Genomic DNA, 22,723 nt, shown 5'->3' with positions numbered 1-22,723 from the left:
GTGACTCACGGGGTGCTGGAAAAAAACGGAACTAACCAGAATGCTGAAGCAGCTCTCTCCTGGCCTGAACAGACTCCTCTGTGCTTCTCCCACCCAGAGGAAGAGGCCAGGAGTGTCCCCATAGCTTCATTCACCTGCCCACACCTGCTGGCCAGGACTCAGGGAAGAAGCCAGGCCTGCTGGTGCCCTGGGCACTGGGTTCCGTACAGGACACGGACTCACACCTGACAGACAGACGCAGCCCCACCCCCTGCCCCTCTGCCCCCTCACCCCTGACCCCTCTGCACCCCTGACCCCTCTGCACCCCTGACCCCCGACCCCTGCTCCCCTTGGGCCGGGCTCCAGCAGCACCACAGCAGCTGATGCCTGGCTAGAGTTTCAAGCTGTGGCTTTGACTCATCGCATCTCTGCTCCTTGACTCATCGCCCTGTGACCCGCTCGGAAACCACCCTCTGGTCCTGGGTTGGCTCTCATCCCCGCCTTCTCCCTGGAGTCTCACCCTAAGAGCCCAGATGTCTCTGCCCATCTTTCCTTTAAACATTTTTTGAGCAGAGCAGGGCTGATCTTAAAAACATAAATCATGTCTGTTTTGGCCAAATGCAGTGATTTCTCCCAGATTGAGAAATAAATCTGTTTATTAAAAATAATTCTGTTGCAACGAAGCAGGACTGGGGCAGATCTGAGCCGTGATCAGCGTGAGCCGCAGAGAGCAGAACGTACAGCCTTCGCCCCTAAATGTCAGGCCCAGATTATGGGGCTGAGAAAACACAAAAGATAAGAATGGACGAGGAGAATGGGATTTGGACAAGGATGTTCCTGCAGATGCCTGTGGAGACAGGAGGGAGGAGGGAGGACCAGGGCCTGGGACAGATGCCCTTCCAGGTCCCGTTGGAGAACCGCCAATCCTGCAAGGCCGGCCTGCGTCAGGGCCACACCGGACACCAGGGGCCCCAGGGATGCTCTCGCTGTGGTGACTTGACAGCAGGAACATCAGAGGGAGGTACAAACTTCATGAGCACTGTCCAGGGATCCTCACTCCAGGCCAGACCCCAGGCTCTGCCTGTAGGTACCACCCGGGGCCACGTCCACAGGGGCTGCCACAGTCCTGTCACCAGAACGACAGTGCGGAGGGTGATGATAGCATCTGTTGTTCATTAAACATGACGCCGCCTTTCTGCAAAGCCGTCAGCCCTCCTGGGGCCCAGCTAAGAAATGGCCTATAAAACCCTGACTCATGACCTCAAAGCACATTTGCCAACATAAACAGCCTTCTTGGCAACTGTGTCCAGGGTTTATCCGTGTGCAGTAATTTCACACCCCTGACCTTTAACACGTCCACGGTCTGACACCTCCCCCCAGAAGCTCTCCCCATCAGCAGCACTGAAGCGTCCAGAACATGCTCGACAGTCGTGGGAGCCCAGGGCCCTGTCCCTCTGGGTGACAAGTGGCAGCCCTCTGCCCTTTGCCAGTGGACATGTCGGCACACACGGGCCACTGCCTTCGTGGTGGTCTCCAAGCTGCCAGGGAGGAGGAGCTCAGCCCTGTCCCCTTTCTGTTTGTTTCCATGGTAACCTTGAGACTCAGGGGCAGGCCTCCTCCCTGGCCAGAGCTGTCAGGCCCTCCTCTGCCCACGTCACCCTGGGCAGAGCGTGGGGTGTGCAGAGGACAGACAGTTGCAGGTGGGGACCCTGTGCAGTGCTCACCTGGAGCTCACCTGGGGCTTCACCTGAAGGTCAAGAGGCCACAGGGATGGTGATGACTGAGCTTGAACTCCACCCCAGATGGTCTCATTCCCAGGCCAGTTGTCTTCCCAGAGAACTCAAGGCTTCCTGAGTAACTGTCAGACCAGGAAGGGTGGTCCTACACCTCAGGCACCACTGTGAAGCAGAAGGTGGTGGAGCCTAGTGGCCTGGTGCCTCATAAAGACCCAGGAAGTGCTTTCTTCCCTCTCCCTCCTCCCACATCCCTCCTCCCTCCTTCCCTGCCTCCCAGAGGCACTAGGCCTAGACTGGGAACAAGCCCCCACCTCACTGAGCCCCCAGTTTGGATGAGGGACGCCCTCGGAGACGTCCCTTGAGTGAAGCTCTGTGACCTGGCTGCCATTGGAACGCCCACCCGTTCTGGGAGTTGGCTCTACCTCCGCCCTGGGGCCTGGAGGACTTTTCCAGAGCTTGACTAGAAGCTCCCAGGCCCCTGAGCACACTTTGCTCTCCAGCTCGCAAGAATCTCCCCCAGATTCCCGGGCCCTGTCCCAGCCAGGCCCCTCGCGCCTGCCAGGCCTGGGAGCCAGGCCATCGGCTCCTCTCGGGTGACAGTCAGCAATCCTGGGACGCTCCGGGTTCCAACGCGGAGAAACAGGTGCGTGCGTTTGGGGAGAAGAGACTCTGGTTCCTGCCAGGTGAAGTGACCGACGACGGAGGGAGGCTCCTCCCGGTCACAGAATCGGCCATCACAGGTCCCTCCACTCTTTACATTTCTGGAGGCCACCTGGGAAGTGACGGGTCACCAGGGACTGGTAACATGATGGACAGCAAGTAATTAGGGGTGGATTCTCCCTGTTTGCAGCGTCTGGGGCCGCTGTGTGCACAGCAGATCAGGTGAGGAGGGAAAGGGGTGCTCAGGGCTGTGGGGAATGGGTGGGCATGGAGATTGGACCTCTGCCCACCCTGCCCCATGGGCCCCCACCCGCCCGAGCCCAGCGGTCTCTCTGCACCTTCACTCCCTCCCAGCCAGGGCCCCTGGATGAAGGAGAGATGGCTCTGCAGCCATAAGTCCCGCACCCCGAAATCCAGACCCAGCGCCAGGCCCTGCAGTCTGTCGGCCTGTTGAGGGCGTGACTCTGGGAAGGAGGGAGCGGGGTGCACGGGCCTGCAGCTTCATCAGGGGGCAGAGAAACAGCGGTGAGCACAGTGGGAGCTGCCCGCCAGGTGAAGGCCCACGGCTGCGGGAGTCGGCCCTGCACAGAGCCAGCGAGCCAGACCCGCAGCAGCAGCACGTGTAACCCGGGCCACGTGGACTCCTCTGACTGAGGGTGTGGCCTGTGGGCTCCATGCTGGGTCAGGTGTCCCTGCCACTGGGGGACATTTTAGGGCACAGTGTGCATGACCTTGGGGATCGAGGTGAATTCCAGTAGGTGAGGAGAGGCCACCTGTCTGCTCCTATTTTATACCCGTGTTTTCAGTAACTCCATCAGGTCGGTCTGGGCCACTTTAAGGAAGCCCCTGTCCCACTCCTGCCCCAAGTGGCCAGTCTGTAAGAAGAGCTGGGCAGGCCTGGAAGACACAGCACAGAGCCGCAGCAGAGGCAGGGGCAGCTCGGGGCCCGGGGGCGTCAGCAAGCCGAGCCAGAGGTGGCTGTCGCTGGACATGGCAAACTACACCAACTGTTATGGTCAAACCGACTGTTGGGGGACAGTTACCTAAAGTTCCACGTTTCTCTTCGTGGTGATGAAAATGCCCCGAGACTGACCGTGGTGATGGCTGCACTTATCTCCGAATAAGCCAAAACCATCAAAGGGCACCCTTTCAATGGTGAATGTGTAGTGTGTGAATTACAACTCAACAAAGCTGTTTAAAATGAATGAATGAACAAATAAATAAATACAATGAAAACGGAAAAAGAAAAGGATCTGTGAGCTCCTCTAGTGTTGGGTGTTGGAGATTTCCAGAGGTTCCGGGTCCCCTCTCTGAGGCCGAGCACCTCACCTCAGCCAGCAGGACCTCAGTTTACTCGTGTGTAATTAAGAGATTATCACACACACACGCACCCTGCCATGGGGCCGTTTGGAAGGTGAAGGAGATAATAGTCTTCAGCACAGCCTGACACACAGAGGACATTAAAAGCCATTGCTGCATTCATTATCTGAGTGTTAATATATTACTGAGAGGGGTCCTGAACCATTGCCATAGCGAGTCTCTGCAGAGGTCAGAGGCTCCTCAAGGCCAGGGAGCTGCCTGAAGGGGATGGGACCGAGGACGCAGATGTCCTGCAGGAGGGTCAGGTGGGGCAGCTAATGGGGCAGGTGGATGGCCTCACCCAAAAGCCACCCGCCCAGCAGTGGGGACTCACTTGGAGGCTCCGCTCCCACCCTGCTCCCTCCAGGTGGAGAAAGTGAGGTCAGCCCGGCAGAGCTGAAGGAGGTGGGAAGGCCACTGAAGACTCTCTATGAGTCACCTGGCGATTTCCCAACCCTGAGTCATGCCATCCCTACTGGGACTAAGCACTGGTATGATTTGATTTAAGTTGCATGAGAAGTTGATGATTGTATCTAAAGTACCATTGTTGCTACTAATATTATTACTACTACACTTACAACTCTGATGATGATACTAGTAGTATAGTAACAAAAATATTTATTAAGTATTTATGTGCCAAGCACTTAGCATAGTGGTATCTCACATATCTAAATAGGCATTTTTACAATATCATCATTTACTTTCTCATTATTGATATTACACAATAATAGTCACGAACAGTCAAACCATGGTATAAGCAAAAGGTTAGAAACAAGCATTTGATTTACAAAAAGGAAGGTTTCCCATTCCTTTGGAGCCTCCTTAACCCTTGAAGGAAGACAAATGCATCCTCTTGTGGGCGTCACCAGCACTGCTTCGACTGGCTGACACACTTAGCTGTGTGACTTTGGGATATTAATAAATGTCTTTCAGCCTGTTTCCGTACAGTAGAATGGAGACAATATTGCTTACCTTGTAGGAATGTTAGGGTGAAATGAGAAAATATACATCAAGTGCCTGAGACATTTTAGGCATTTAAAGTGAGCAACTTGAATTTTACTCATATATAGCAATGATTGTCAATTGGGTTGGAGGAGAGGACATGTTCTCCTATAGAAGCCTATCAGAATTTCTTTTATTTTTTTATTTTTTATTTTTTTGGTGAGGAAGACTGGCCATGAGCTAACATCCTTTGCCAACCTTCCTCTATTTTTTTTGCTTGAGGAAAATTGGCCCTGAGCTAAATCTGTGCCCATCTTCCTCTATTTTGTATGTGTAATGCTGCCACAGCATGGCTTGATGAGTGGTGTGTAGGTCTGTGCCCGGGATCCGAACCTGCAAACCCCGGGCCACTGCAGCAGAGTATGCAAACCGCTACACCACTAGTCATCAGAATTTCTGAGTGAGGCCTTTTTAAAATCATATATGATCTCCCCCAAATGGACATTCTTTTCTCCTCTTTTTCTTTCCTCCCCCTCTCAACTCCAGAACTATGGCTATGTCAAACAACTTTTCCTGATGAAAGACTTTTATGTTGGGATAGAGTGGAAGAAAGCTTGAGAACTTTTGATAAAAGTAGTAGTTTCCAACTTCCCTGTATCAGATCACTTGGGGATCTTGATCGAAGCAGATTCCCTGGCTGAACTACCTAACAGAAGTTCTCAAACTCTAGTATGCATGCACACAAAGTGCAACTTCCTTTGGATTGCTGACAGTGAAAGGGAGCAGGGAGGGGGAGAGAGGAGAGAGATGAGTTTTGTGTTTAAGAATGAAGAATCCAGTTGACTTTCTGCAAATTGTTAAGGGTCGCATTCTGCTTTACTATTTCTCCTTGTAACTAACTACCTGTATTTATGCATTGTGAAAGATGGGTCTGTGAAGAAAACATCACAGGGACTGATGCCCTGTTAAGGGAAATGCTCCTGACTAATAATGCCAAAAACCACTCTCCTAAACAACTCCAAGAAGGTATAGTAGATTGATACTCCTTCTTCCCCTTTAGTAGTGCAAAGAGATGTTAGGCTCATTGAAATCTTAAAATCATGCAGAACTTCCCTAGGGATATAATAAGGTTTTGGTGAATATAATTTTAATCATTCTCTTTGAGTTTAAGGAGCTTTAACCATTTCTTTCTGATATGCTTGTATCTGTCTCCTCCTAGGTCCTACGTTATATCACTAAACAGGTTGTGTGAAAGGTCGATAGAAAGAGGTCAGAAATAAGTGCCGTGGAATAGAGCAACGTACTTGTGGTTACTGGATAGTGTTCTAGATCACCACTGTCAAATAGAAATAAGACGCAAGCCACACATATAATTTTAACATATAATTTTAAACTTTCTACAGCCACATTAAAGTAAAAAGAAAGGCAAAATTAATTTTAATAACTATTTTATTTAACCCAATATATCTAATATATTATTCCATCAGGTGCTCGATATCAAAAACGATTAATGAGATATTTTACTGTTGTTCCATATTAAGTTTTAGGAATCCAGTGTATATTTTATACTTACTGCACATCTCATTTTGGACTAGCTACAGTTCAAGTGCTCAACAGCCAGGTGTGGTTAGTGTCTGTTCTATTGAACAGCACAGGATTGATATTATTGAATAACAGCAATCTGCTGGGTGCTTATAACCTATAAAGGGGGCCACCCTTATAGGTCTCAACAAATTCCAATCTTTCAAATGAATGGGACTACCAAAGGCAATACTTAGGTATATTTTCATATTTCAATCAATTTTTAAAATCAGTCTGAATCACCAAGGAAATGACCCTTGTCTTTGGGTCACTAAGGTGATTTCTTAAATGAGATATGTTTTGTTCTTTGTGAAATAACTACACCTAAATGAATTTTTCTTAAGGTCCTTATTTTAAGTATGGCCAAAACTATGGCTAGGATTGCAAGTTTTACGTTTAGAGCAACATTGTTTTCTTGATTTGTTTGGCCTGTAGTCTCATAGAGCAATGTTACTTCTTATTTGGTAAGCTGTGTAGAATTTAGATTATGACTGCTAAGTTTCCCCTTTAGCATTTTCAGCTGTCCCAGTAAGACATATGGAAACGATACAGATTCTAGAACGCTTGACTCCACTCTCTGCCAGTGAACTTATACCATATGCAGAAGTATTAACATCCAATATGAACCAGCTATTGAATTCAGGGGTTCTGTGGAGAATGCTTCAGTCAATAAACTATGGATGGTTCTTAAAACTGTGATGCCTAGAAGGTAATTTCAGTGTATTGTTACACGTAATAGATAAGTGTATAGCAGTGATTATATACAATAACCTAAACTTAATGGGTGAAAAAAACTGTTGAGTGTTTAACAATATGAAACCCCTCTGAACACTACTAATTAAAGAGTCATTATAACTTTAAGAAAAAGCATAAATTTGATCTTAAGAAACAGAGAGAAACTATCAAGTATTTCCAACTTGAGAAACTTTTTTAAAAGTGAGTTCTCCTCTATAGGCATCTGTCATTTGTGGCTAATTGTGATTTAGATCACTATTGTGTCTTGCATCATTGTGGTGGCTCCACATTTTGCTGCACATTAAAATCACCTGGAGAGCTGTTAAAACTCTTGATCCCCAATTGGAACCCATGCCAATTAAATCAGAATGTCTGCGGATGGGAGTCAGGCATTAGTATTTTTTTTTTTAAGATTCCCCAGTTGATTCCATTATGCAGCAATGTTTAGAGAACACTTGACTAATTATTTCTTCTTTAGTCAAATGGGTCTCTGCTGGTCCATAGATTGCATCAGAAACACCTGGTCAGCTCTGAAAAACAGGATACTGGGCTGGCTTTCCCTGAGATATCAGATGCTTAATGTTCAATTAAGTAATTTCGATGCGAAAAAGAAAAGCATACACTTGAAAAATACTGTAAGAATTTTCATATTTTTAAACAAGGCAGTTTTGTAGGCTTCTAAGATTAAATACAGCGGCTCCTGTTTTGTTTTGTTTTAAACTGAGGCTTTGGAATATTTTATGTGAGTAGGAAACCTCTAGGAGTTCAGAAAAGGTTGAAATAAATGGTTTCTAACTAAATGCAGCGCACATTCTTGGATCAGTTTTCAAAGACTGCTCAAAACCTGCTGTGTTTAAATAATAACATGCTGTTTTTCATCACATTCATTGATGATGTAAACAAAATGTGTAACTATATTAGTAAATGTTAATATTCATGTATTTTAAGTTAAGGTTACAAAATTTGTCACAATGTAATTTTTTTATTCAGGTGAAAACAGATGTGTGCAGCTATTTTGAATATTGGTTTATAAACATTCCTATTCTTTATCAAATGAACTTGTAGTTTTTTGTGTTTTCTTTCACTACTGTTCACCTGAAAGGAACAGTTCAAGGGACTGGAATCCAGGACTGTCTGGCTCCAGAGCCTACGTGTATCCATTTCTGTTAACGCCCCACACGTCAAATGGCCACACAAGGCTAGAGTGGGTTGAGAGCCTTAGGAATTGAGCGGAGGAAAATCGTAGTCCTTTCCCTGGAGCAGTTACTTAAACGATTTGATATTTTAAAAAATTGTAAAAGCAGAATAAAAATTTGAAGATTTTTTTAAGTATTGATAAATTATCCTTCATTCCACTGTTTTAACAGCAAGTTACATTTTTTATACTTTCCCTCTATCTTTGCTTATGCATATATATTTTCACATAATGGAATTCATAATACCCAGTAGGGAGTCTGCTTTCTTTCATTTAACTTCATAGGAAATTTTTTTTGCAAGTTGTTTAGTTTTGATAATTATTTTACTGGCTTCATAATGATCAAACTGATATATGATAACCGTATAGGGTGCTATTACTAGACCGGGAGGTTGATGACTTTTTTCAGGATTACAGTAGGCACTGTTATCAACTGAGGTATTTTTACTTTTTCTTTCTTTTGGATTACTCTTTTAGGATAAATTTTTGAGCCTGAGATTACTAAATTAAAAGGTAGAATTTATCTTTAGCACTGTACATTCTGCAATTTGGGAAGATGCAGTAAAACTGAAAGGGAGGCAAACAAATCCACTCTCCTCCCGCTGCTCCCCCTGCAGCAAACCTCTCCCCAAACTAGTTGCTCAAACTTGAGAAACTGTCTCAGGTTTTGCTTTTTTGAGACACCGGGACTGGAGCCAAGCTTAAGTTACTCAGAAATTGACAAAATCACAATTTGGAGAGATCATGATTAACTCCCTACCTTCGAGGAAGCTGAAGTGTACTTCGTGGCAAAGAATAACAACCGGGTGTTAGGAGGGACAGAGGCGGATGAGCCTTGATGGAGCAGAAGCCGCCGGGGCGGGAGCGCTCTAGAGCGTTGCTCTGGTTGAACTCGGTACCCTGGGAAGCCTGGAACATCCTGAGGTTCTGGGGCCAGTCGTCAACCAGCCTTGTCGCCTGGCCGGGCTCGGGCGTCTGGCAGTTCCCGCCTCCGTCTGTGCCACACCCAGGCCGCCGTGAAGGTCGGAAGCGTGAGCTGAGCGGCACTGACGGGCGCTCTGGGAAGAACCCGGCGAGGCTTCAAAGGGTTTCCTTTTGCTTGGTCTACAGACCTGAAGAATGAGACTGCGAGTTTCCAAGGAAACGGATGCACCGGTTAAGTCGCCGGTTTCAAAATCTCAAAACGGAGAAGACTTTTCCTTTAAACCCTGCGGTCTGCGAGCGTCCTTCGCTCTTCAGGCGTTCACCTCCGGGCCGCCAAATCCTTTGCGTGGGTTTTTATTGTGGAGGCTTCCCTCGGGGGCCAGGGTTCGCGCCCCCTCACCTCGCGCCGGGATTGGTTGCTTGGTTTCTGCTCTGGCGGGTGATTCGGTGCTGGGAGTCGAGGGGGCGGGAGGCGGGAATTCGTCCGGGAGAGCGCAGGCGCGCGGCCTGGAGAGAGCGGAGGAGGGAGCGGGCGAGGCGCCGGAGTCCGCGCTTGGCCCGGGAGTGGCAGCCCGGTGAGGAGGCGAGAGGTTTGGGGCCTCTCCTCTCTGCCGGGCTCCGCCGTGTGTGCTCGCGGATACCATTTCCTTTTCTCCCGGGACCCGGAGCCCAGGCAGCGCTGCCTCGGTTTTCGTCAGAACAGGCCAGCCTGTCTCTCGTGAGGCGGCGCGCAGCCTGCCCGAAGGGAGCCTTCTGCTCTCGCCTGGCCGCCGTGCGGGCCGTCGGGGTGCCCGCGTCCCCGGGCCTCGGGGGTCTGAGCACGCGGAGGCCGGAGGGAGCCTGTCCCGACCCCCCGGGAGAGGGCCCGGGCCCCCTCGGTCCCCGCTGACTCGTGGCGGCGGGGGCGACGGCGGGAGGCGGATCGGGGCTCGTCCTTTATCCCCTGGGGGATTGCGGCGACTGCGGGCGGGGTGGATTTCTAGGCTGTATCTGAGGAACCAGCCAGCGTTGCGTTATTGGCTGGGGTGAAGGGGTTAGACTCCACCAAATCTCTTCTCAAGAGCTGCACAGATAGAATCACAGAATATTAGAATTGGGAAATACCTCAGAATAGTGGTTCTTAGCTTGTTTTGGAACACACAGGCTAGGGGTCAGGGTATAATTGGCTTCATAAGCTGTTGAGTTGCTCTTTTAGCCATCCCTCCATCCCCAGGTCGAATTTGCCGTTTTTTTTCACTATTGCAAGGAAGTCCTCAGTTGCTAACAGTGCATATCAGTCTCCCCTCTATTTTCAGTTATTTTATTAGCATATAGTTCTGGGAATGAGAAATCCACGGACATTCTCTTCAGAGAAACGCAGTCATGTACCAAGACTTCTGCACGCAATAGCAAGAGAGCACAGTCTCTGACTTCCGTCTCTGGATCCTAGATTAAGCATAGGTGGTTTAGAAGAGGTGGGGATTAAAGTAGATCACCTCCTCTGTGTCAAGTACTGGAGTTTAGGCACGTTCTATCCATTACCTTACTTAATTCTTATCTCAATGCCTGGCTAATTTTCGTCAAAACTCTATCAGGTAGATCATCTTATCTCCATTGCACAGATGAAGAAACTGACTGAGGTTCAGTGATTCACACAGTGGGACTCACACTTAGGCTTGCTTTACTCCAAAGCTCATCTTCTTTTCATTATACCCTTCTGACCTTTAAATCAGAAATATCAAGCACCTACTGTGTGCCAAGGCATTTTCTCCCTTACAACAGTTTTTCAATTAGGGATTATTACAGATAAGGATCTTAGTCTAGAGAAGTGAAGACATGATCAAGGAAACACAGTTGAGTTGTGGGAACCTGATCTAGAACTCGTACTTCTACCTCCTGGTCCACAGTTTTGGCACAGTAGGGATACAAATCCGGATTTGTCAGATTCCGAGACATGTTCTCAACCACTGTGATGGTTAAGACTAGGAAATTCTTTTACTTGCATTTGTTTTGTTTATACATTTAGGAATCCCCTTTTTCTTTCTAGACTTCTGTCCTAGTCTAGTTGGGTATCTGGTTTTCTTTGAATGGCATTGTTTCAGTCTTGATTTTCGTTTCTGCTGCAGTTAGGAATCTAAGTAAACAGGAAAGCAGGACTCTTCAATATGGTCTGAATGTGCAGTTGGTGGGGTGAAGATGAACTTTCCTTGTCAAGTTTGTCCATCATAGCTTGCTATAATGAATTCTGCAAGTATTTTTCAGCAGTTAAGTCTTTATTAAGATAAAGATGCTGATAATTCATAACATGTACTGAATCTGTGACTACATTCATTTTCTCAGATAGTAAATGGATTGAAAATATTTGCTGGGTTCATGGAAGAACATGTAAGCTTTCGAAAAATAATCCTGATCGCTATAAACTGTATATGGTTAGGAGGCAAAGGAGAATATTCTGAAAACTATTCTCAGCTCATTTGGAACTTCTATTTACTTTACGGAATTACTACTTTCTACAAAGTATTTACTGTCTTTTACACAGAATACTATATTTCTCACCATATTTTTTGTGATGTTTCAATCATATAGAAAATTAATAGACAAATGAGTAAGCCAACTTTCCAGAGTTGTTCCATCTTAATATTTTGCCATATTTACTTTATACCTTGTTTGCAAGTAACGTCACTAGTATGCTGAATTTATTCTTTTTCTTTCCTAGACATGTTGTTATACTTTTGTCACATATGTATGTATCTGTAAACAATATAGAGCATTACTCTACCTGTTTTTAAACTTTGTACAATGATATGATACTGTACCTATATTTGTTCAGAAGTTTTTTTAGTTGCTTAGCATTATTTTTAAGAAGTAGCCTTATTGATTGTTAATCTATTTTAATTGCTATATAGTATTCCATTGTATGAATGTACCAGAATTTTTTTATCCAGTTTCCTTCTGACAGACATTTAAGTTGTTTACATTCTTTTGCAATTCTAAACAATGCTGCTATGAACTTTCTTATGCATGTTTCCTTATGTTCCTGTGGGAAAGGTTTTGGATATATACATAGGACTGGACTTCCTGGTGTTGGGTATCTTCAACTTTGCTAGAAATTGTTAATTTCTGTCCAAAGTGGTTGTAGTGATTTACACTCTCTCTAGCAGTATCCTCCATTAAGTTGTCTTCAAAGGTATTAGTGTACTCTAGTTTTACAGAAATGATGGTGCTTGCATCCTTAAGGCACAAATTGCTTTGTTCATTTCTTTTATGCCTATATGCTTTTAAGTCCAACATAATTTTAGGGAGAAAGATAAAGGAATAAGGTCTAGATTGAACAAAATACTCATTCTCCCTTCTGCTATTGCTATGTTCCCTCAAGTACAACTTTACTGCTTGTTGTGTTTGTACTTGTGATGCAGACAGACCCTAATGAAGTAAATTGTTTACTGATTTTTTTTTTATTGTTTTTGTGTCAATAGATTGTCCGAGGATTAAAAAGTAAGCAGCATTGTTTGTTGGAGAGCCCTACAGGAAGTGGGAAAAGCTTAGTCTTACTTTGTGCTGCTTTAGCGTGGCAACAGTCTCTTCTTCGTGGTGAGTATTTGGTTGATATATTCAGCTTGATTATTGGGACTTGAAAAAAATATAATAAAGTACTTTTTATCCAGAATGATTCATTTAAGGAAATAGCAGTAACTAAGAATATACTTTTGGTCTTTCTTTTAATCCTCCCTACTTGATATTTTAATGAATCTCAATATAAAGGAATACTCAAGTGGTTGTGCCTTTATTACATTATTAGTCTTTGACTATTATCTTTTTGTAAGTTATGTAAATTGATGATAATTTCTCTATAAATGTCTCTGACAGCATAAGTGTTTCTCTCCTGTCCTAATTTGATGCTACAGATAGGATGACCAACTTGTCCAGATTTGCCAGGTACTTTCCCAGGTTTAGCCCTGAAAATCTTACAGCCTGGGGAATCTCCCAATCCTGGGCAAATTCGAGTGGTTGCTCACTCTAGCTGCAGAGGATGATTAATGTTTGTTTAATTAGAAATATTATGAATAGAGGTTCTTTCACTTTGAGGGAAGCCAGCGGATGAAAGCTTAAGCGAAAAAGCTGAAGTGCCGTTGTCACGTCGTTGTACGTGCCACTCAAAGAGTGTTACAAACGATGGCGAGGACCGAGGAGCTTCACGTCATTTCAACAGTCCAAGTACACCACCTTCTGAAAGAAATGGCACTTCATCAACTTGTCAAGGTAGGTTATATTTTTGCCTGGGTCTGTTGGTATGTGTAATAGGAACCTTCATTACTGTTGTTATGAGACCTAATTTGATAAATTTGATGAGCATAATTGATTAGGTACCTCCATCTAATTTCTCTGGAATTATTTTTAGATAACACAAGAGTGGTCAGAAATCCTTGGACTACTTTATTCTTGGCTTGGCTTTTAATTGATTTGGACGTTTTGTTAGCTTAAATCATTTTTTGAAGCAGGCAAGGCAAAATAAATGATATTCAGAAATTGATGTTATTTGTAGGCAGGATTGTTAATTATAAGTTAGAATTTTAGAAAACATTGATTTGTATTGTAAGACAAAATCTAGTTAGCATCATTCATTCTTGATAAATTTGCATGAACTTCTGAAGCCAGTATCCTGCATGAGGATGAGATATGTTTTAGGTATGATCCTTGAATAGTTCTAATTAGATTTATTTAAGTGAAATATATTAAGAATAACATAAGACTCTTAATTTTTAAAAAATATTTCTCTGGCTTTGACTATATGGAAAAGATTGGTCGTTATTTGCCTAAGCCAGAAACCTAGGAGACATCCTGTACACGTTGCTCTACCTTATTTCTCCGTGCAAATCTCTATCTCCATTGACAACTCCCTGGTCCAAACTACCATCTCTTGTTTAGAGCATGCAATAACTTCTTTTCCTGCTTTCACTCATGCCGTTCTTTAACTAATCACTGGCAGGGAGAAAAGAGGTGGCCATGACTGACTTAAGTCTCAACGTATCCACTTCCTAAAATCAAGAATGGAGTCATCTTCCTCTAAAGCACATGACTATGTGTGGAGGAGGGTGGCTGCTGGAACCCAAGTGTGATTCTGTTAGGAGTGAGGAAGAGGAGATGGAATAGTTACTGGAGAGGTGACCAATAGTGTTGTCTACACTGTTTTGACCCTTAGCCCTTTTGACTTTCTTTCCATTCCTTCAAAGGGTCATGCTTTCTTCTGCCTCAGAGCCTTTGCTTGTGTTAGTGTCTCTTCTGAGGAAAGTTACATCTTCAACTTGTGATCCTCCTCTTCCATTAGGTATCGCTTAAATTTCACTTCCTTGAGGGAGCCATGCTGAACTTTCCGTTAGATCAGATTTGGTTTCCCTGTTATTTTGTGTCATCTCACTGTGTTTGTCTCCTTCACAGCACTTGTCTGTGAAGTTTTTATTATCCATGTGTCTGTGTGCATCTTTTATTGATCTCTGCTTCCCCTAGCAGACTGTGTTCTCCATGAGGTCAGGAGCCATGTCAGTTTGCTTACCATTGTAACCCTGGAACCTAGCAGAGTGCTTGGCGTATAGTAGGTGCTAGATAACTATTTGTTGTGTGAATGAATGGAGTTGATTTTGAGCTAATTATAGAAACTCTGGTTTATAATATTTATATACAACCTGTATTTTTTTTAGAAAAGCTTTATTGAAACATACTTGACAAAACAAACTGCATTTATTTAAATGGTACGCTTTGGGGCCTGCGCAGGGCCCTCCTGGCGAATCGCGGCGCGCGCTGCCTCGCCGCCCCCTCGCGCGGGGAGGGGCGGGGGCCGGGGGCGAGCGCCCCTGCGCGCAGGGTGCCTTGTCCCAAGTTCACGTGTCTCGAGGGTGGGACTTCGGGTCTCTGCTTGCAACGGCAGCGCTAGAGCGGAGCGTGGGCTGCGGCGGCCGGAGTCATGGCAGCACAGGCATTTAGAGAGTCTCTTCTCCTCTTTGACCGAGTTTTGGTTGAAAGGAGTGCAGCCGAAACTGTAACCAAAGGAGGCATTATGCTTCCAGAAAAATCTCAAGGAAAAGCATTGCAAGCAACAGCAGTAGCTGTTGGATCAGGCTCTAAAGGAAAGAGTGGAGAGATTCAACCAGTTAGTGTGAAAGTGGGAGATAAAGTTCTTCTCCTAGAGTAGGGAGGCACCAAAGTAGCTCTAGACGACAAGGATTATTTCTTATTTAGAGATGGTGACATTCTTGGAAAGTATGTAGAGTGAAATGAATCACTATTGAAATGGCATCTCGTGAAGCTGCCCATTCCACTGAAGTACTGAAATCTTTCATCATGTAAATAATTTCCATGTCTCTCTTTTATAATAAACTAATGATATCCAAAGTAATGACATCCCGTGTCTCTAAAATTTAGTTTCACTGTACTGATATAAACATTTCCAAATAAAAATATATAAATGAAAATATATAAAATAAAATAAATGGTACGCTTTGATGAGTTATGGCCTCCACCATAGGGTGTACCTCCATGAAACTCACAGCGTCAAGATAGTGAACATATCCACTACCTTCAAAAGTTTTCTCATGCAGCTTTGTTATCCCTCCTTCCCACCCCTCTGTGACTTTCTCTCCCCAAACAACCACTGATTTGCTTTCTATCACTATAGATTAGTTTGCATTTTCTAGAGTTTGTATAAATGGAATCAGACAATTTGTACACCAATTTTGTCTAGCTTCTGTCACTTAACATAATTATTTTGAAATTCATCCATGTTGTGTGTGTCAACAGTTTGTTCCTTTGTGTTGCTGAGTAAGGTTCTGTTCTATGGATATACTACAAATTGTTTATCCAGTCACATGTTGATGTATATGTGAGTTGTTTCTAGTTTTGGGCTATTACAAATAAAGCTGCTATGAACATTTGTATGTCAGTCTTTGTTATGGACATGTGCTTTCCTTTTTATGGGCAAATACATAAGAGTAGAATGAGTGGATCACTTATGTTTAACTCTTTAAGAAACTTCCAAACTGTTACCCAAAGTGTTTATACATTATACCATTTTACATTCCCACCAGCAGTGTCCGAGAGTTCCCATTTCTCTACATCTTTCCTTACACTTGGTATGGTCAGTCTTGTCTGCCATTCTAATAGGCATGTAGTGTGGTATCTCATTGTGGTTTTAATTTGCATTTCCCTGATGACTTATGATGTTGAGCGTCTTTTCATGTGCTTATGAGCCATCTGTATATCTTCTCTGATAAAATATCTTTCTGAAACTTTTGCCTGTTTTTTTTTTCTTATTGTTAAGTTTTGAGAGTTCTTTATATATTTTGAATACAAGTGTTTTTCTATCAAATATAGTTTTAGGTTTTACTGTTAGGTCTAAAATCCATTTCGAGTTATTTTTGGTATATGGTGTGAGGTATGGATCCAAGTTCATTTATTTTGCCTATGGATATCTCATTGTTCAGCACCATTTATTGAAAAGGCTATCCTTTATCCACTGCATTGCCTTTGTTCCTTGGTAAAAAATCCGTTGTCAGTATATACGCAACTTGCATTTTAGCATCATTGTGAGTTTGGGCTGTTTAGAATAGTCTCTTGAAGCATCAGATGCGATAAATCAGGGTTGGATTCTTTCTATTTTTAAGCAAATTCTTTAGTAAGATATAAGCTAAATACAGAAAAGCATACAAATCCTAAGTGTATAGCTTGATGAATTTTCACAAAGTAAACACACTCGTGTATCTACCACCTAGATAAAAATAGGACATTACCAACACCCTACAGCCCCTTCTTATGCTCTTTTCTAGTCACTATCCTTTCTCTCCACAGGTATTGGCTATCCTCCCTTCTGTCACCATTGATGAGTTTTGCCTCTTTATAGAAATGGAGTGATATCTGTACTCTTGAGTCTGCGTACTTTTGCTTACCATTGTATTTTGGGGATTCATTTGTGTTGTTGCATATAGTAGCAGTTCTTGTTGTGGTATATTATTTACTTCTATGAACATATCACAGTTTATTAATCCGTTCTGCAGTTATTAGACATTTGGATGGTTTCTACATTAGGCTTTTAATGCTTTTATGAACATTCTTGTTCATTCTTTTGCAAATAGGTAAGTATTTTCTGTTGGATATATACCTAGGAATGGCATTGCTGGTCATAGTGTATGGATATGTTCAGCTATAGTAGAGACTGCCAACATTTTCCAAAGTGGTTGAACCAGTTTATGCAACCCCTTCCCTACATCCAGTAGTATATGGGAATTACGTTGTTCAGCATTCTTGTTAACACTTGATATGTCCAGTCTTCTAAAATTTTAGCCATTCTGGTGCATGGATGGTGTTCTCATGAGTTTGAATTGGTATTTCTCTGGTGACTAATGAGGTTGAGCATCTTTTTATATGTTTATTGGTCATTTGAATATTCCTTTTAGTGAATTGCCTATTTAGATTGCCCATATTTCTATTGGGTTGTTTCTTACTGATTTCTATGAGTTTCTTTTTTTTTTTTAAATATCTTCTGGATACGTCTTGTTTCTTTATAACTTTGTATTTTAAAGACTTAACCCCTCCAATAAGCTTCCTGTAAATGTCCCTGCTATAGAGAAGAGGAAGATAGCCTTTTGGTCTATGCAAATAATATGATTTTTTTTTTTTAATGAATTGGGGTAAATCTCATTTGGCACATGGCAGTTCAGTTTTTCTAAAACTAAATTATTGTTTTTGGTAGACGTTCCCTGGCCTTTAATGGGCCCATGCAAATTTGCCCCTTGATTTATTTGGGACAGGGTTTCTCAAAAGTGGCACTATTAAAATTTGAATGGGATAATTCTTTGTTGTGGCAGCTGTCCTGTGCACTGTGGGATGCTTAGCAGCATCTCCCAGGCCTCAACCCACTAGAGGCCAGTAGTACCTACCCCCCACTTTGTGACAACCAAAAATGTTTCCAGACGTTGCTGAATGTCCCTGGGGTGGGAGGTGGGGGTGTTAAAATTGCCCCAGTCGAGAAACACTGATCTAGATTTGTTTTGTGGGTATTTTACCAGTTTACCAGGAAATTACAGAGCTCAAAATTACGTGTGATTTCTAAAATACATATGGAAATACAAAGGACTAAGAATAGCCAAGATATTTTTTAAGCAGCAGGTCAAGGTGAGAAGACTTGATCTATGAGATATCCTGATTTATTATATATAAAGCTATAGTAACTAAAGCACTTTGGTATTAGCACAGTGTTAGACCAGTGGAAAACAGTAGAGAACCCAAATCCAGTTCCACGTGTATCCAGAAACTTGATTTCTTTTAATAGAAGTGCTCTTACAGAGCAGAGGGCAAAGGAGGGGCGTTTCTTTAAGTGGTCCTGGGACTATTAGATATCAGTATGGAAAAAATTCAAATTGGAACCCTACTTTACTCCGTACACAAAAATCCATTCCAGGTAGATTAAAGACCTAGGCATGAAAGGCAAAACTATTAAGATGTTAGAATGTAGTGGTTTTCAAACGATGTTCTTAAGAGTCTTAGAAAAAACATGGCTTGTAGTGGGAAGGGGACAGTGGATCAGGGAAGTTCTAGGTCTTGCGTGCTCTTTTGGAAATTTTAAACGCTATTTCTTAAAAAACTGTAGTCCTCCTCAGAAAAGGCTTGAAAACCCATGCTGTGTGGCATAGATAGCCTTCTGTGTTTGTGCAGACCCAAACTTGTTTTTTTTTTTGAAAATAGTATTGGACTTGCTTATAGGGCTTTCTCCCCTAGTAGTCTGTAAATCCTTCAAGGCCAGGGACTGGTTTTTTTTCATTGTTTTTCCATGGGGTCTGGAATTGTATGGACTCAATAAAATAAATGCTTGTTAAATGAATTCAAGAACTGGGAGTGGAGGGAATGTATAGAGAAGAGCAGAGAAGAAGGAAGGTACTTTGAAGAACACTCTCATTTACAGAAAGGGAGAAACCAATGTATGGAATAGTTAAGAACCGTGTTACAGATATTAAAGAAAAAGCAAATGCATTTATTCTGTTGCAAGAATACAGAGTGTCATGTTTGGCTGTATACCTAGAGGTTATGCTTATGGATTTTAGAATCAGACAGCAGGAGTCAGTCATATCTAGGCTCTGCCTCTTACTAGCTAAACAATATTGGGCATGAACTTGACTTCTTTCAAACCTAGTATTCGCACTTATAAAATGGGAATAATATTATTCGGTGATTTAAGAGGTCGTTGATGACCTTGAGCTAGAGCTTTCCGGATTGTGGGATTAAAAGCTAGATTATAGGAGCTTGATTCTACTATATTGTTAAGCCTAAAGAACATTGAGAAGCTTAGTAGAAAACAAACATTGAGACACTGTAAAGAAAGATTTTTATAGAAATGAAATACATTTTCTTGAGAGAATCTTACAGTTATATTTTTTAAGCCACGTTATTGGGAGTGGTCTACAAAAGCATAAAGCTACAATTGGACTTTCCTGTTGAAAGCATATTTCTCAAAATGTTTGCTATATCTTTGTTAAGGTAAACTGAGTGGTAAAGTGCTTTTAAACATGTTGAGCATTTCATGTTTTAAAGTATGTTATGAAATTTTTAGAAATAAATCATACATCTTCATTCCAATATTTTTCTAGAAAAATTTCCTGGAGCAACCCCTGATGGCCTAGCGGTTAAAGTTTGGCACGCTCCGCTTCGGAGTCCCAGGTTCAGTTCCCAGGCGCGAACCACACCACTCGTCTCTCATTGACTATGCTGTGGCAGTGGCTCATGTAGAAGAACTAGAAGGATTTACACGTAGAATATAGAACTATGTAGTGGGGCTTTGGGAAGGGAGAAAGAAGAGAGGCAGATTGGCAACAGATGTTAGCTCAGGGCAAATCTTTCCAAGCAGGGAAAAAAAAAGAAAAATAAAAATTGCCTAAGTGTAAGTTATTTATACTCATATTTTATGACTTCTTATATAAGACTCTCCTGAAAAAAAACTATACTGGCTGCAAAGCTATCTGCCAATAAACAGGTATCCATATGGAGAGATGAAAATGGTGATTTTCAAGTAGAGAAGAATTCAACCCTTATAAACTACACAGTAGGTAAACAGAATTTGTTGGCAGTGAAATATTCCCATTAGTTCTAGTAGAACAAGGTAGCCAAGCATCAATCAAGATTTCAGTGGTGCTTGTAGAGAGTAGTTGGGTCATGTCACAGACGTAAATTGTAAATTATTGTAACTTCATTTTATATAGTTACTCATTACAAAGGAGTTTATTATTATACTAGATTATTGAGGCTAACATCATTAAAATGAAACTGCATGGTGCTTTCTTATATAAGAGGAATTTGACAGTAAACTATTTACTTAAGGCATATACTGATAGTACAGCTACTTTGTACTTTTAATTCTTCTGTTGTTTTGATCTAATAATGGCATTTTGGGGGGTCAAAATACCTTTTTTTAGAAACCTTGATACAAGCATATGCTGTCTTCAAAATCTTACTTCAAATAAAGCAATAGAGGCAAGTTGGAAGTAAAAGCATGGAATACATAAAATAATAAGGGAATTATGGTGCCAGTTATCAATGGATTGCCCCTGTGTAACAACATCAGAGTGTTGGCCTCTATTGTCTGTTCTGCAATAATGGAGCTGCACCCAGTAGACATTTCTCTTTTGCACCTGGCAGGGGTTAAGCTTTTGTCAGAGAAGGTTTAGGACAAAGGGCCTTCCATCCTAATTCCAGGGTGCTTCCATTCTTTTCTTTTTCTTTCTCCTGTAGTACAACCAGCAGTGGCACAATTCAGGGGTGTCTACATGGACTCACCCACAGTGGGTGATCCACAGTGGATTCAGTGGATCCCCTTGATGGCTTAATAAGGAGAATGAGTGGCACCGCTGCAAGTGGAATCCCAGTGAATCCAGTAGGCATCACAGCCTCAGCCTACCTGCCCCTGGGAGGGGGCAGGGCTTTCCTGTTTGCCAGTCTCAGCCTGCTGTTCCCTACCTGCTGAGCTCTGCCCTGACCAGGGACTGGTACTGGCCTTGGGAAACATGACAATCTTCTCCACCATCCCTGTGCTGCAATCATTCCTTCTCCAACAAGGCCTGAAGGCAGCCTTGGCGAGGGGGTCCTCTCTCAAATTTGTTTCTTTCTTAACTACTCTACTGTAATTCTGGGCTATTCTCTATAGTTCCCTTTAAAGGTTTATGGTTAATTGTTCATTATATAAACTGTCCCTGCTCAATCTATTGGTTGGTTTCCATGTCCTGATTGAACACTGATTCTTATCATTATATATGATTATATAGGGTGTTAGTGCTAAGGGGAAAAATGAAAGGGGAACAAGTTGTATAGGGAGTGTCAGGACAAGAGGATAGTTTATATTTTAAATGACATGGTCAATACAGCCTCACCAAGATGACATTTGAACACAGAATTAAAGATAGTGAAGAAGATGAGGCATGAAATCATCATGTGGAAGAGGATTCCAAGTGGAAGGAACATAGAGTACAAGTCTACAGGTGGGATAGTGCCTGACATGTACCAGGAGCATAATGGAGGGCAGAGGGACTGGAGCAAATGGTACAGGGGATGACTGGCCAAAGATGATGTCAGAGAGAGTGTGGGACCAACTGTATTGGGCTTGAGGTCCATCATAAGGACTTGAACTTTCCCCCTGAGAGAAATGGAGAGCCCCTTGAGAGATTTCACAATGTCAGGGTGTGACATCTGGTTTTAAAGGGTCACTCCAATTGGTGCATTGAGGATAGATTGCGGGTCAAATATAGAGACAGAGAAACCAGTTAGAATGATACGGCGATAATCCAGGCCAGAACAATGGTGCAATGTGGTCCACCCAGCCATCAGGGAGTAACAGGGTGTGGACTTACATACCCACCGCAAGCAAAGAAAAAACTAGTCCAAATACCTGATATGATTATTTCGCTAATGATCAGTCTACATATGCAGTGGGTGAAAGTCCACAAGGCCAGAGAAAAGCAACCTTCATGTAAAGAAAAATTCTTAGGAACTGTAAGTCACACCACCTGCAACGACCACAGATTCTAGAATTATTTGAGATGCCAAGACAATGAGGAAGGAATAATCTTTTCAACAAGTAGTGCTGGGACAGTTGGATATCCACATGTGAAAGAATAAAGGTGAACCCCTACCTCACACCATATACAAAAATGTTACATCTTCTTACCATCAAAGATGTAAATGTAAGACCTAAAACTATAAAACTCTTGGAAGAAAACATGGCCCTGGATTAGGCAATGTTTTTGTAATTGTGGCACCCAACACATAAGCAACCAAAGGGAAAACAGATCAATTAAACTTCATGAAAAGTAAAACTTGAGTGCGTTGAAAGACACGATCAAGAAAGCGAAAAGACAACTCACAGAAGGGGAGAATATGTTTACAGATCTTTACATATCTGATAAAGGTCTACTATTGAGAATATATAATACATTCTCCCCTCTCAACAATAAAATACAAATAGCACAATGAAAAATGGGCAATGCATTTGGATAGGCATTTCTCCACAAGAAATACATGCCTGCCTGGTGCTGTGCTGTCCCTGCCTGAGGCTGCAGTTCCTATGCTGGCCATCAGGTGGCAACCTCCTGTGTCAGTGGTC

The 22,723-nt window shown here is 42.9% G+C and overlaps 1 long non-coding RNA gene across 1 annotated transcript; it reads left to right on the top strand.

Moving 5' to 3' along the window:
• The first annotated feature begins 9,652 nt into the window (after positions 1-9,652).
• Positions 9,653-20,229, top strand: LOC131402025 (uncharacterized). The gene is made up of 4 exons (XR_009218195.1): positions 9,653-9,686; positions 12,567-12,681; positions 13,182-13,350; positions 20,053-20,229. It is a non-coding gene; the product is annotated as an uncharacterized LOC131402025 (long non-coding RNA).
• Positions 20,230-22,723: the final 2,494 nt, after the last annotated feature.

This window comes from Diceros bicornis, assembly GCF_020826845.1.
Source record: "Diceros bicornis minor isolate mBicDic1 chromosome 3 unlocalized genomic scaffold, mDicBic1.mat.cur SUPER_3_unloc_1, whole genome shotgun sequence".
Lineage (NCBI taxonomy): Eukaryota > Metazoa > Chordata > Mammalia > Perissodactyla > Rhinocerotidae > Diceros > Diceros bicornis.
The sequence above is the reverse complement of the archived record's forward strand: the minus strand, read 5'-3'. Positions and strand labels throughout refer to the sequence as shown.